General features: G+C 43.2%; 1 pseudogene; it reads left to right on the top strand.

The window, feature by feature from the left end:
- The first annotated feature begins 744 nt into the window (after positions 1-744).
- LOC112072605 (ubiquitin-conjugating enzyme E2 Q2-like) overlaps positions 745-13,298 on the top strand; it is a 19,874-nt pseudogene continuing 7,320 nt past the window's right edge.

A 13,298-nucleotide genomic window follows, 5' to 3' on the forward strand; every position in this document is an offset into this window, starting at 1 on the left:
TGTGGTTGTCAGTCCGGTTGCAGGTATTGCCAAATGCTCTAAAATAACGCTGGAGGCGGCTTATGGTAGAGGAATGAACATTCAATTATCTGGCAACAGGTCTGGTGGACATTCCTGCAGTCAGTATGCCAATTGCACGCTCCCTCAAAACTTGAGACATCTGTGGCATAGTGTTGTGTGACAAAACGGCACATTTTAAAGTGGCCTTTTATTGTCCCCAGCGCAAGGTGCATCTGTGTACTGATCATGCTGTTTAATCAGCTTCTTGATATGCCACACCTGTTAGGTGATTTGATTATTTTTGCAAAGGAGAAATGCTTATTAACAGGGATGTAAACACATTTGTGAACACATCTCTGGGTTGTGAAACCAATGCATTACATGTTGAATTTATATTTTTGTTCATATAGGTAGCCTATATTTCAGATTCCATCTAGGTTCTACCTTGCTGAATAATCACAATAGCGGCCAGTATGATGACAATACCTACCAGAGGAATTTGGTTTATCTGACAGGACTGTGAGCCTCATGGCCTTTCAGGATGGTGCTGAGATCCCATCTCAATAAGTGCCCTGCACTGGCTCAGCATTGTGCAAAGAAAATACATTTTACATATATATTTTTTTTTACAGAATTTGATCTCAATCAATATTAACCATACATCTATCTACTTCACCCGTTACGTATTCAGAAACATTGGGACCACACACTATTTTGTTGTTGCTCTCACGCTAACGTGCGAGATCCAGCCCCGACTACGCGGTCTCAATATGCCCCAACTTCCCCCCTCCCCAGCGGACTGCCTGGTTTGAGATGAGTGGAAGATGTCGGTTTCGGGTCTGAAGGCCGAATTGAAGTTTTTGGAGTCAATTTTTGACCCAAACCACGAACGTTTCAGAATTATCGATTGGAAGCCTGATGAGCTTAGTTGTCAGTTTAATGTAACCGGTGAAAAACTGTTGATAATACATTGCAACATCACGGTAAGAAAGAAACTAGCTAGCTAACGTAGCTAGTTAGCTAGCACAGGCACAGGGCGATAAACATGACGAATTTGGATTTCTCAAGCCGAACACTGCGAAAACACAAATCAGCTAAGCTAGCTTTGTTTTTGGATATCATTAGCTAGCCACATAATATATAAATGTGTTGAGACTTTTCAGTTAGTTTATACTCTAATAAAGGGGCCATATGTCCAGGTATAATTAGCTATGCTAGCTAACTCGTTAGAAAACAAGAAAGAAGATCATATTTGTAAACGTTACCGTTGGTTGTTAAGCTAATGTTAGCTAGTAGGCTAATGCGTCTAAAAAAAACTGAATGCCTTTTGCCACAAGGCCAATCTATAAAATGTATCTGATATTTGTACCTTATTTTACTTATACAATAACTTGTCAAAGGGTAACGTGACCTGCGAACACAATTGCTGACTAATGGAGATAAAGAATAGTCCTGCGTAAAAGGGTTGTTCACATTAGCTAGCTAACTAAAAACCAGGACATAACGTTACAAGTCAGCGTTACTAGGTAGGTAGTGCGTGTTGCATATTTATCGATGCTTCGATATGTCAAATATCATTCCTTTTATTCTGAAGTAGCTCCACCTACTAGCTACAGTTCAGTCCTGTTCCATTAGAGCTTTACCAAATAATGATGTGATCAATTGATCATCCCTCCCAGGAGTCATACCCCTCTACACCCCCAATCTGGTTTGTTGACTCTGATGACCCAAGTCTAACAGAGGTGTTGGAGCGCCTGGAAGATGTCAGAAAAGGAACATCTTTGGTAAGTCACTTACCTGTGTGTGTGTGTAGACTGTGGACTTTTCTTCCTTCATCTTCAACGCTATGTGCTGTAGGATGTAGCTACCGGCTCTCACAGAAGGCGTAGGCCCTATTATCACCTACAAAATTGGTTGATTGTAAAAAGGGTCCGTCACACTATATATGCCTTTTACCCGAAGTGAATTAGTCAATACGTGCATACATTTTTACGAATGGGAATTGAACCCACTRCCCTTGCAGTTGTAAGCTGCATTTAAAAAAAATTGAACCTTTATTTAACTAGGCAATTCAGTTAAGAACAAATTCTTATTTAATACCTCGGCCAAACCCTAACACGGACGACGCTGGGCCAATTGTGCGCCGCCTTATGGCACTCCCAATCACGTCCGGTTGTGATACAGCCTGGAATCGTACCAGGGTCTGTAGTGACGCCTCTAGCACTGAGATGCAGTGCCCTAGATTGCTGCGCCACTCTGGAGCCATGCTCTACTGACTGAAGGCGTCCGCCTGCCTCCCATCCGAGAAACAGTTTGGAACAGTTCGTATATGTATTATGACATTTTGTGATGTTTTTTTTAGTCTTGGTATTTGGCAACGTTTTTTTTCTTTCTGTCTGAAACATTTTTCGAGGCAAGCTGAAGTCTACACCCCTTCGTCAGTGAAATCGTCAACAGTAGGGATTCAGTGATTCGTCAACAGTAGGGATTCAGTGATTCGTCGGCAGTAGGGATTCAGTGATTCGTCGGCAGTAGGGATTCAGTGATTAATCGGCAGTAGGGATTCAGTGATTCGTCGGCAGTAGGGATTCAGTGATTCGTCAACAGTAGGGATTCAGTGATTCGTCGGCAGTAGGGATTCAGTGATTCGTCAACAGTAGGGATTCTTCAATGAAGTGTGTGTCACTCAAAGAGCAAATTGTTTTCATGCATATTTTTTCATTTGAAATCCAACCTTCATTTTTATTTAACTAGGCAAGTCAGTTAAGAACAAATTCTTATTTACAATGATGGCCTGTCTCGGCCAAACCCTAACACGGACGACGCTGGGCCAATTGTGCACCCCACTATGGGACTCCCAATCACGTCCGGTTGTGATACAGCCTGGAATCGAACCAGGGTCTGTAGTGACGCCACTACCACTGAGACGCCCCTCGGGAGCCCCTATACAGAAATACTGAACCAAACATCTTAGTTAGATGTAAAATTCCACGACTAAGATCTCCTCTGCAAAAACATCAAAATTAATGACCGATTTCTTCAATTATCTTAGATTAATTCGGACTATTTTGAGAAGGTGGATACTGGCTACGGCATCTCAAGATGGACAAACAGTACTATTGCTGCTTTTTTCCCTTGTTTTTCAAGCGAAGGTATTTAAGGGAGTATGCGAGCACACTCGTTCGGTTCTCAGCTAGGCGCCAGCTGAACCAAAGCATGCAGAAGGCTTGAGCCACATAGAACACTGACTGTAAGTCGCTCTGGCTCTTATGAAAATCTTAGTACCTCCCTCATAATTGGTTGATAAGTTACTGTAAAGCAGGGGTAGGCAACTAAATATAGGGGGCCGGAACATAAATATAATAATTTGTATACTGCAAATTGACCACAACTAAGCCCAAAAAGAGATTTGTATTTTCAAATAAAAAGATTCCATACCTTGATAACATTAAGACACAATCACATACAGTGAGCACCAAAAGTATTGGGACAGTGACAATGTTTTGTTGTTGGCTCTGTAGTCCAGCACTTTGGATATTAAATAATACAATGACTATGAGGTTAAAGTGCAGACTTTCAGCTTTAATTTTAGGGTATTTTCATCCATATTGGTTGAGCCGTTTAGAAATTAAAGCACTTTTCATACATAGTCCCCCCATTTTAGGGTACCAAAGGTATTGGGACAAATTTTCTTATGTGTATTAAAGTAGTCAATAGTTTAGTATTTGGTCCCATATTCCTTGCACACAATGATTACATCAAGCTTGTTACTCTACAAACTGGTTGGATGCATTTGTTGTTTGTTTTGGTTGTGTTTCAGATCATTTTGTGCCCAATAGAAATGAATGGTAAATAATGTATTGTCTCATTTTGGAGTCTCCTTTTATTCTAAATAAGAATATAATATGTTTCTAAACACTTCTACATTAATGTGGATGCTACCATGATTACGGCTATTCCTGAATGAATTGTGAATAATGATGAGTGAGRAAGTTAGACGCACAAATATCATACCCTCAAGACATGCTAACCTCTCGCCATTACGATAGTATTCGAGGTTAGTGTTTTTGGGCCTCTGTTAGATATTTATGCCTCTGTAACTTTCTCACTCACAATTATTCACGATTCAATCAGGATTATCCGTAATCATTGTAGCGTCCACATTAATGTAGACGTTTTTAGAAACATTATATTCTTATTTACAATAAAAGTGACTCCAAAATTACACAACAATACACGGTTCACCCGATATGGATGAACATACCCTCAAAGGAAAGCTGACAGTCTGACCTTTAACCTCCATAGTCATTGTATCAATTAAAATCCAAAATGCTGAAGTACAGAGCCAAAACTACAATAACATGTACTGTCCCCAATACTTTTCTCTTTTCTTTGTTATTCCTGGGAATACTTGGTCAACAGATTACCTACATGAAACTCATTTTTGACTGAATTCCTTGTGTTTTTCCATCTGTTAACGACCCCTGCTCCAAAGAGATACTGTTGAATGACAGTTGACCTGTTTGTGTTTGTTTCTCCCAGCTCCTGCAGCAGCTGAAGCGTCTCATCTGTGACCTCTGTCGGCTGTACAACCTGCCCCAGCACCCAGATGTTGAGATGCTAGATCAGCCCCTCCCTGCTGGGCCCATCAACCCAGAGCGCAAGGTAGGGCTCATTCTAGAATTAAATTCTATTTCTTTGGTAGACCTGACAACCCCATATAAATAGAATCTACAACTGGTGTACTCTGATTTGAATCACGTTTGTAGGCTAACCCCCCACAGTTTGAAGTCAGMAAATATTCAGTTGGTTTGAATCAGTGGAAATGGAAATACTGTTAGCCTCAAATGATGTATCAGACTAATCTAAATATTGTGACTCAAGGATGGGGACAGCCCTATCGCAAGGCAATAATCATATTCTGGGCATGAGTAACATTCCATACCAAAATTGAGAGTCAGAAGGCATGCCTCGTCTTTAAACTCACAATCCATTTTTTGTCTTTCCTTTTCCTCTCTCTTTGTAGCATGGACCAGCCGATGAAGTGACATCCGAGGAGGAGGAGGAGGAAGAAATGGGCGAGGTGTGTGTGTGTACCGGTGTGTGTGTGTGTACCGATTTGTTTGTTTGTTTTTGTGTGTGTGCATGTGCATGTTTACCTACTTGTGTACAACGAACATTACATATAGAGATAATATCCACATTCATCTTAAACGTATTGTGCGTGTGCTGTATATAACTTATCTTGTGTGTATGTATACTGTATAAAACCTCTCTTGTGTGCAGGCCTTGAATTTAAGGGTGTCCTGTCATCCCCGGGATGATGGAAAAACATGTCTGGGACGGTTCAGATAGATCCTAAATTCATACAACCACTGAACATAATTATTATTAAATTATTAATAATGATTAATAATGAAATTATTAATTATGTTAAACAGCAATGAGGCGGATGCAATTGATCTGAACGTTTAGTTTAAAATGTTGATAAACAATATATTTCCGGCAACGCGCCGTTCTAAAACGCCACTGCACATCCGAGCGGTTTCATGTGACTGAAATGAAAGGGGAGATCTAAAGATGCAACAACTAGCATGGGTTACTAATATGACTAGGATTATCGTCAACTAGCATGGGTTGCTAATATGACTAGGATTATCGTCAACTAGCATGGGTTGCTAATATGACTAGGATTATCGTCAACTAGCATGGGTCGCTAATATGACTAGGATTACTGTCAACTAGCATGGGTTACTAATATCACTAGGATTATCGTCAACTAGCATGGGTCGCTAATATGACTCGGATTAGCATCAATTAGCATGGGTCGCTAATATGACTCGGATTAGCATCAACTAGCATGGGTTGCTAATATGACTAGGATTAGCATCAACTTGATGGGTTATGACTAGATTAGCATCAACTGCATGGGTCGCTAATATGACTAGGATTAGCATCAACTAGCATGGGTTGCTAATATGACTAGATATAGCATCAACTAGCATGGGTGCTAATATGAGTAAGATGTGTCTTTGGTGCTGGACAATGAAGAAGTTTAATTTTGAAAACCAATAGAACATGAGAGAAAAGCTGTTTTCAATGTTTATAAAATAATTCCCTCAACGTTTCTATGGTCCTATTTTGGTTAGGTTTCCTTAAAACAAGGTTAAGACATGCCCCATAAAATGACATAAAACCTCCAGGTTTTAAACAATTACCTGTATGGTTAATTAGTTACAAAATACTGACTGCCTCTGCTCAGATTGCAAGGTGTGTGACGTGTGCGTTGCGCAAYAGGCACTCTCACGCTCTTGTGACCATTCGATATGAACAACCCGTGCCTTGAGTGGCCTATGTCCAAAGTATCAAGCCTATAGACGTTAATGTTAATTATCTTACAATATATTTGTCAAACATGACTGGCGTCTATTTATGTAAGTAAAATAATCGTTATAGATTGGCTACATATCTGGCGCCTCATCTGTCTGGACATGACAGGCTGTAGCCAATACGCATAGGCTATCATCTACACTTTGACATKTAGTCTAATTATTTATACTGAACAAAAATATAAACGCAACAYGTAACACTTTCAAAGATTTTACTRAGTTACAGTTCATATAAGGAAATCGGTCCATTTAAATAAATTCATTAGGCCCTAATCTATGGATTTCACATGGCTGGGAATACAGATATGATACCTTTAATAAAAAGTAGGGGCTTGGATCAGAAAACCAGTCAGTATCTGGTGTGACCACCATTTGCCTCATGCAGCACGGCACATTTCCTTCACRTAGAGTTGATCAGGCTGTTGATTGTGGCCTGTGGAATCTGAGTATGCAGGCCATGGAACAAGTTGGACATTTTCAGCTTCCAGGAATTGTGTCCAGATCCTTGCGACATGGGACAGTGCATTATCATGCTGAAACATGATGTGATGGCAGCAGATGAACGGCACGACAATGGGCCTCAARATCTCGTCACGGTATCTCTGTGCATTCAAATTGCCATCGATAAAATGCAATTGTGTTTGTTGTCCGTAGTTTATGCCTGCCCAAACCATAACCCCACCACCACCATGGGGCACTCTGTTCASAACTTTGACATCAGCAAAMCGCTCRCYCRCACGACTCCATWCATGCTGWCTGCCATSTGCCCGGTACAGTAGAAACCAGGATTCATCCGTGAAGAGCACATTTCTCCAGCGTGCCAKTGGCTATTGAAGGTGAGCATTTGCCCACTGAAGTCGGTTACGACGCCAAACTACCGTAGGGTCAGGACCCTGGTGAGGACAACGAGTATGCAGATGAGCTTCCCCGAGACGGTTTCTGACAGTTTGTGCAGAACYTCTTTGGTTGTCCAAACCCATAGTTTCATCAGCTGTCCGGGTGGCTGGTCTCAGACGATCCTGCAGGTGAAGAAGCAGGATGTAGAGGTCCTGGGCTGTCGTGGTTACACGTGGTCACACGTGGTCTTCCGGTTGTGAGTCCGGTTGGATGTACTGCCAAATTCTCAAACTGCTTATGGTAGAGAAATTAACATTACATYTTCTTGCAACAGGTCTGGTGGACATTGGTGCAGTCAGCATGTCAATTGCACGTTCCCTCAAAACTTGAGACATCTGTGGCGTTGTGTGACAAAACTGCACATTTTAGTGGCCCTAGCACAAGGTGCACCTGTGTAATGATCATGCTGTTTAATCAGCTTCTTGATATGCCATACCTGTCAGGTAGATGGATTATCTTGGCAAAGAAGAAATTCTCACTAACAGGGATGTAAACACATTTTTGCACAACATCTGACAGAAATAGGTTTTTTGTGCGTATGGATTTTGTTGGGGGATCTTTTATTTCAGCTCATGAAAAATGGGACCAACATTTTACATGTTGAGTTCAAATCAAATTTTATTTGTCACATACACATTGTTAGCAGATGTTAATGCGAGTGTAGCGAAATGCTTGTGCTTCTAGTTCCGACAATGCAGTAATAACCAACGAGTAATCTAACCTAACAATTTCACAACTACTACCTTATACACACAAGTGTAAAGGRATGAAGAATATGTACATAAAGATATATGAATGAGTGATGGTACAGAACGGCATAGGCTAGATGCAGTAGATGGTATCGAGTACAGTATATACATGTGAGATGAGTAATGTAGGGTATGTAAATATTATATAAGTGGCATTGTTTAAAGTGGCTAGTGATCCATGTATTACATAAAGATGGCAAGATGCAGTAGGTGGTATAGAGTATAGTATATACATATGAGATGCGTAATGTAGGGTATGTAAACATTATATTAAGTGGCATTGTTTAAAGTGGCTAGTGATACATTTTTTACATGTATGGCAGCAGCCACTCAATGTTAGTGGTGGCTGTTTAACAGTCTGATGGCCTTGAGATAGAAGCTGTTTTTCAGTCTCTCGGTGCCAGCTTTGATGCACCTGTACTGACCTCGCCTTCTGGATGATAGCGGGGTGAACAGGCAGTGGCTCGGGTGGTTGTTGTCCTTGATGATCTTTATGGCCTTCTTGTGACATTGGGTGGTGTAGGTGTCCTGGAGGGCAGGCGTTGTGCAGACCTCACTACCCTCTGGAAAGAGCCTTACGGTTGTGGGGCGGAGCAGTTGCCGTACAGGCGGTGATACAGCCCGACAGGTTGCTCTTGATTGTGCATCTGTAAAAGTTTGTGAGTGCTTTTGGTGACAAGCTGAATTTCTCAAGCCTCCTGAGGTTGAAGAGGCGCTGCTGCGCCTTCTTGACCACGCTGTCTGTGTGGGTGGACCAATTCAGTTTGTCCGTGATGTGTACGCCGAGGAACTTAAAACTTTCTACCCTCTCCACTACTGTCCCGTTGATGTGGATAGGGGGGTGCTCCCTCTGCTGTTTCCTGAAGTCCACGAGCATCTCCTTTGTTTTGTTGACATTGAGTGTGATGTTATTTTCCTGACATCACACTCCGAGGGCCCTCACSTCCTCCCTGTAGGCCGTCTCGTCATTGTTGGTAATCAAGCCTACCACTGTAGTGTCGTCTGCAAACTTGATGATTGAGTTGGAGGCGTGCATGGCCACGCAGTCGTGGGTGAACAGGGAGTACAGGAGAGGGCTCAGAATGCACCCTTGTGGGGCCACAGTGTTGAGGGTCAGTGAGGTGGAGATGTTGTTACCTACCCTCACCACCTGGGGGCGGCTGCACAGGGCGGGGTCGAGACCCAGGGTCTCGAGCTTGATGACAAGTTAGGAGGGTACTATGGTGTTAAATGCTGAGCTGTAGTCGATGAACAGCATTCTCACATAGGTATTCCTCTTGTCCAGATGGGTTAGGGCAGTGTGGTTGTGATTGCGTCGTCTGTGGGCCTATTGGGGCGGTAAGCAAATTGGAGTGGGTCTAGGGTGTCAGGTAGGGTRGAGGTGATATGGTCCTTGACTAGTCTCTCAAAGCACTTCATGATGACGGAAGTGAGTGCTACAGGGCGGTAGACGTTTAGCTCAGTTATCTTAGCTTTCTTGGGAACAGGAACAATGGTGGCCCTTTTGAAGCATGTGGGAACAGCAGACTGGGATAAGGATTGATTGAATATGTCCGTAAACACACCAGCCAGCTGGTCTGCGCATGCTCTGAGAACGCGACTGTGGATGCCGTCTGGGCCTGCAGCCTTGCGAGGGTTAACACGTTTGAATGTTTTACTCACGTCGGCTGCAGTGAAGGAGAGTCTGCAGGTTTTGGTAGCGGGCCGTGTCAGTGGCACTGTATTGTCCTCAAAGCGAGCAAAGAAGTTGTGTTAGTCTGTCTGGGAGCAAGACATCCTCGTCCGCGACGGGCTGGATTTCTTTTTTTAATCGTGATTGACTGTAGACCCTGCCACATACCTTTCGTGTCTGAGCCGTTGAATTGCGACTCTACTTTGTCTCTATACTGACGCTTAGCTTGTTTGATTGCCTTGCGGAGGGAATAGCTACACTGTTTGTATTCGGTCATGTTTCCGGTCACCTTGCCCTGGTTAAAAGCAGTGGTTTGCGCTTTCAGTTTCACGCGAATGCTGCCATCAATCCACGGTTTCTGGTTTGGGATGTTTTAATCGTTGCTGTGGGTACGACATCGCCAATGCACTTGCTAATGAACTCGCTCACACGAATCAGCGTAGTTCGTCAAGGTTGTTGTTTGACGCAATGCGGAACATATCCCAGTCCACTGATCGTAAGCAATCTTGAAGCGTGGAATCAGATTTGGTCGGACCAGCGTTGAACAGACCTGAGAGCGGGAGCTTCCTGTTTTAGTTTCTGTCTATAGGCTGGAGTTTGTTTTTGTTCAGTGTACATTTATGCAAAAATGAATTTCATATTATTCCAATGTTGCCTTTTTGATGTACATCTTTGTCTTTTTGAATGTTCTCGGGTAGACCCATGTTGACATATCAAAACACAACACATATTTTTACTCATTTGGGATGGTTTTCTTCAGGTTGGGATGGTTGAAATTGCACTAAGGTAGGATTCTTGGATGGTGATGAGGAAAGTTAGCCTGGAGCCCTGCTTGTGTGTATGCATAACTCTATAATGTGATAACAGTGTTTGTGTTCAGCAGGATATTGAAGACCTGGACCACTATGAGATGAGGAGGAGGAGCCTGTACATGGGAAGAAGTCAGAGGATGACGGGATTGAGAAGGTGATTACTGTGATACCACACCTCTTTCTCTCGCTCCGCTCTCTGTCGGTCTCTCTCCCTCCCTCCCTCGCTCTCTGTTGGTCTCTCTCTCTCTCCCTCCTCGCTCTCTGTTCGGTCTCTCTCCTCCTCCTCGCTCTCTGTTGGTCTCTCTCCTCCCTCGCTCTCTGTTGGTTCTCTCTCTCGGCCTCCGCTCGCTCGCTTCTCTGTCGGTCTCGCTCTCTGTCGGTTTCTCCTCCCTCGCTCTCTGTCGGTCTCTCTCCCTCCCGCTCCTTCGGTCTCTCTCTCCTCTCTCTCTCTCGCCTCTCGCTTCTCCTGTTGGTCTCTCTCTCGCCCTCCGCTCGCGTCGCTTCTCTGGTTCGGTCCTCGCTTCTGTCGGTCTCTCCCGTCGCCTCGCTCTCTGTCGGTCTCTCTCCGTCCCTCGTCTCTGTCGGTCTCTCTCTCTCCCTCTGTCGGTCTCTCTCCCTCGCTCTCTGTCGGTCTCTCTCTCGCCCTCCGCTCACTCGCTCTCTGTCGCTCTCTGTCGGTCTCTCGCTCTCTGTCGGTCTCTCGCTCTCTGCCGGTCTCTCGCTCTCTGCCGGTCTCTCGCTCTCTGTCGGTCTTTCGCTCTCTGTCTGTCTTGCTCGCTCTCTCTCTGTATGTCTATCTACACTGAGCGAAAAGATAAACGCAACAATTTCAAAGATTTTACTGAGTTACAGTTCATAGAAGGAAATCAGTCAATTGAAATATATTCATTAGGCCCTAATCTATGGATTTCACATGACTGGGAATACAGATATGCATCTGTTGGTCACAGATACCTTTAAAAAAAAAAAAACAGGGATGTGGGTCAGAAAACCAGTCAGTATCTGGTGTGACCACCATTTGCCTCATGCAGTGCGACACATCTTCTTCACGTAGAGTTGATCAGGCTGTGGATTGTGGCCTGTGGAATGTTGTCCCCACTCATCTTCAATGGCTCTGCGAAGTTACTGGATATTGGCGGGAACTGGAACACGCTGTCGTACACATTGATGCAAAGAATCTCAAACTTGCTCAATGGGTGACATGTCTGGTGAGAATGCAAGCCATGGAAGAACTGGGACATTTTCAGCTTCCAGGAATTGTTTACAGATCCTTGCGACATGGGGYCATGGATTATCATGCTGAAACATGATGAAGGCGGATGAGTGGAACGACAATGGGCCTCAGGATCTCTTCACGGTATCTCGGGCATTCACATTGCCATTGATAAAATGCAATTGTGTTCATTGTCCGTAGCTTATGCCTRCCCATACCATAACCCCACTGCTACCATCGGGCAATCTGTTGACATCAGCAAACCGCTTGCCCACACGACGCCATACATGCTGTCTGTACACGGCCATCTGCCGGGTACATTTGAAACCAGGATTAATCCGCGGAGAGCACACTTCTCCAGTGGCCATCGAAGGTGAGCATTTGCCCACTGAAGTGTGTAACAGCGACAAACTGCAGTCAGGTCAAGACCTTGGTGAGGATGACGAGCACGCAGATGAGCTTCCCTGAGACGGTATCTGACAGTTTGTGCAGAAATGATTTTCGTTTCCACTAGTTACCACAACCACAGTCAAAATTTGGCTATATAGTAAAAAATATATGAAAATAAGGTTAGGTTTAGGATTTGATCTTGAGTCGCTTTACCACAGATATATCCTCCAATCACAAAGGTTATATAAATATTGGAACTTTTCTTTCTCCACAGATCATGTTGTTGTCTGGTTACTAAGCAACCATTTTTTTGTTTTTCCATTCAAAACCCTTCTGTCAAACTACATTTTCACCTCTAAAATATGGCAATTCCAACTACAAAACATCTTAAGGCTCAAAATACAACAACTTGCCTTCCTAACAGMTAAATGTTTTTTGTTTTTGACTTTGTTATAAATCCTATTCTACTTTCGAGGCTCCTCCGCATGTTGTCATGGGAAAATATGAATGTTATTTCCAACAACCAATGAGCAGCTCCTCTGGAAATCATATTGAATGCTGAGATTTCTGAAAGACAATTCTCTTTGGCAATGTTAGACTGGTTACCCAGACTGTCTCTACCTTGCATGTTTTTTTCAAAATTGCTTCTTGTAATTGTGCAAGTAAGCGTTACGTTGTACTGTGTACACTTTGCTGTATATTACTTATTTTTACTATTGTTTTGCTATTTGTTAACATTTTGTTTTTATCTTTCTAACTTTTTATTATCTTAATGAAGCACTTCCTACTGCATTTTGTACAAAATGTGCTGTATTAATAAAGTTGAATGTGCTTTGATTTGAAGGAGAACCTGGCCATCCTAGAGAAGATCCGTAAGAACCAGAGGCAGGACCACTTGAACGTAAGTGCTCATTCGGTAAGGCGTCTTTCTTATTTTTCGGGGGGGGGGAGAAACGAGAACATTTCCACCGTTTTTATAGTCTCTTGTCTTGCTCTAAGGTACCCTGGTTCTGATCCGTGTTGTGATGCCTGTTTCAGGGTGCCGTTTCTGGTTCAGTTCAAGCGTCTGATCGTCTCATGAAGGAACTCAGGGAGATCTACAGATCACAGAGTTACAAGACAGGTGAGCGATCGACAGGTCAGAGTTACAAGACAGGTGAGATATCGACAGGTCAG

The sequence above is a fragment of the Salvelinus sp. IW2-2015 genome, unplaced genomic scaffold (genome assembly GCF_002910315.2).
Source record: "Salvelinus sp. IW2-2015 unplaced genomic scaffold, ASM291031v2 Un_scaffold1978, whole genome shotgun sequence".
Classification (NCBI taxonomy): domain Eukaryota; kingdom Metazoa; phylum Chordata; class Actinopteri; order Salmoniformes; family Salmonidae; genus Salvelinus; species Salvelinus sp. IW2-2015.